Genomic DNA, 3,372 nt, shown 5'->3' with positions numbered 1-3,372 from the left:
ATGTGGTCTCCAACCTGCACCATGCTCTTTAACTTGTACCACTGTTCCTTCACAAGTTGTAGTTGTCATAGACTGTGTAACATAGTTGATTGCTCTATTGCTGACAAAAATGTGTTATTGTAAGTCACTTTGGATAAAAGCGTCTGCCAAATGAAGTAATGTAAATGTAAATGTACACACACACACACACACACACACACACACACACACACACACACACAGGGCCGTAGCCAGGGTTCCGAAATAGGGGAGGTCCAGCAAGGGGAGGCGGATTCGGTGGCGCCCGTTAGGGCGCCGCCGAAAAAAAGTTTGAGTTTTTTTTTTCCCCTTTTTTAGCCATATTTAGAGTAATATATCATTTTAAATCAACATTAGGATTATACTGTTGTGATGTCATTATTCAGTATATTCTCTTTCATGTCACCACCTGCTCAGCTCTCCTGTCAACATAATTGTAACTAACAAACACAAACTGTTTTAGCCAAATTCATATCAAAATGACACCTACAAACACAGGTACACAACCCAAGCCGTACACAACACACAAAGTCATCATCGATAATAAAAAAAACATACAGAGGGACATTTATTTATTCCTGATAGGAACGATTGAAAAATAAAATAAAATATATTATGTTGTTTTTAACTTTACACCACCTCTTTTTGTTACTTATTGGGTTATGAAACTGAAACCATGCATATAGCCACCTGCATACCTGACTTCGGGAGCTTGGCAATTGGCATCATGCATGATTAGCCAGTAGCATCCCAACGTGTCACACAGGTAACATTACTTAAGAGACAGACTAGACACTTACTTTCTTGGTTGTTGCTAAAAAATCTGTCAGTGTCACTCACTGTCTGTCGTTCACTGGCTCACTGTCTCGCAGCTCGCTCACCTTCAATTATCTCGCCAGGCAGACAGAGAGTCATCACTCACCACCATGCTGCTGCTCTCTCAGAATCAAGTTACCGCGGACGCGGCGTCAGATGACTTCCTGTCTGACCTGCCTTTCGTTTCAAAATAAAAGAGATCCCGTGTTTTTCATGCTTTTCCATGCAGATTGTTTTATTTTTTTCTCTGAAATATTAGGGGAGGTCCGGACCTCCCCGTCCTCATAGCTAGCTACGGCCATGCACACACACACAACGACAACTGCCCGAGTGACATCACTTCCAGGTAACCTCTTGGGTGACTTCTTAGGTGACTACATCTTAGGTGACTACACTACAACTACCTGATGACATCACAGTTGGGCAATTGTGTGCTGCGCCAAATTTGCCCTATATATCACTGATGACATCATAATTGCTTGAGTGAGATTGCTTAATGACATCACAAGCTCGAGTGACATTACTTCAGTCGAGCAACACACAAATCTAAACCCAAATCCAGACCAAAAACTTGGGTGACATCACAGTTGAGCAATTGCAAATGCATTCAACACACACACACACACACACACACACACACACACACACACACACACACACACACACACAAACTGCCCAACTGACATCATGAATGACATCACACAGTTGAAGCAAATGCAAATGCATTCAACATTTGCTCAAGTGACATGACTGATGATATCACGACTGCCTGATGACATCATATTCGAGCAATTGCATGACATCACTTCCAGTTGAGTGATCACTCGCCAGATCTCGCAACACTACATCGGAGCACGAGATGGATTTGCCCAGGTGACTTTTCACAACTGCCAAACCCTAACCCCTTCCAGGTGAATCTCGTGCTCACACACACAAAGACACTCATAGATGTGGTTGCACCACTTAAAAATACTACAAATCCAGGAAAATCAAACTTCCAGAAAGGGGTCATTTGCAAGATGGTTAAATAGTAATTGAGATATGCCAGGTGCTATTTTCTTTGTATATTTTAGTTAGTTTGGGTTAGTTTTATGTAAACTTGCATATTTAAACATTTCAGAAAACTTTTAATACATTTATTTTGTCTTAATGCAAGTAATCAAATGCATGGGGACGTTTTATGATGATATATCTATTAGTTGTTGTTTTTTACTCTATTCACCGGAATTTCTTGAAAATTTTGGATGTCAATAAATAAACTAATAAAAATAAGCCCTAGGAACACCAAAACCACCTTTGTAATTGAGATATGGCCATTTTAAGCTCCCTGCCTTGAAAATGACTCCTTTCCTGAAGTCAGATTTTCCTCGATTTTTAGTATGTTATTTAACATGCCCAATAGAACCAGAATCCATTGAAAAACCTTTGGTAATTTGTTCAGGGTTAGGTGCTTTTCTTCATATAATGACTGGTTTAAATATGGCGTTAAATGTGTATGTCCACTTGTGAGAGACTTGTGCCTGTGTCGGTTCCTCCGTACTGGCCTTGTCTCTCTCCCCCCTTCTCAGGCCAGCTTCGTCTGTCATCACGGGATTGGCTCTCGTCGTTGTTACAGTACTCGCTACTAGCTCTGCTCACCCGGTCGCTCGCCCGGTTGCTCACCCGGTCGCTCGCGTTGCCCCGGCCCTACGTCCCCACCAGGCTTGGAATTTTGTCTGTTTAGGGTCAAGGCCATTTAGCCTTCAGGTCACAATTTTTTTAAGGGACAAAGGACACATGCCAGCTCACAAAGGCCATTGAGGGAAATAAGAGGATTGGAAGGCTACAAATAAACAGTATAGGCTAAAGAAACTTCTACAGGCTAAACAGAGAGAGTGAGGGAAACGATCAGCCACATCATCACGCTATTCCCCCTGGAACTGATGGGGCCCCGACGGACCAGAGGAGGCACATACCCCACCGGCTTCCCACCCGCAGAGACGGCCAAGTGTCCCTGTGGAACGTCTGACCAAGCCGGAGGTACTGCTGCCGGGAATTGAACCCAGGTCTCTGGGGTGGTACGCTTTTACCTCTACAAGTCACTTACGCAGACACCCCTCTGTATTTCAACCGCCCCCCCCCCCCCCCCCCCCGAACCGGAACATTAAGTCGTCAAATTCAGGCTCGGAACGGTGTATGGTGCCTTCCGGCCCATTCCTCTGTGAAGAGACGGGGCTACCTCTTACTCAGAGACTCCTCTAGCCATCTGTGCCAACAAGGAAATGTAGGCATATATTTTCCCCACATCATTTTTTCATTTTTTATTTTTTCAATATAGCTGCATTTCCTTGTCTGAGGAATATCAAATGTCAAACTGACATGGGAAACTTTCTGTTGCATAGTTGAAATGTTGAATGTTGAAATGAGCATAGGCTCATTTTTCACAGTAACCTTTTGAGGTGGTAAAGCAGGAAATAACGCAGGTGTTATCATTGGCATTGATGAGGGCACGCTGGCACTGGAACACCTAAACAGGGTTGCTGTATAATGGGTCCATTG

Source organism: Poromitra crassiceps (assembly GCF_964638095.1).
Source record: "Poromitra crassiceps genome assembly, chromosome: 20".
In the NCBI taxonomy this organism is placed as follows: Eukaryota; Metazoa; Chordata; class Actinopteri; order Beryciformes; family Melamphaidae; genus Poromitra; species Poromitra crassiceps.
The sequence above is the reverse complement of the archived record's forward strand: the minus strand, read 5'-3'. Positions refer to the sequence as shown.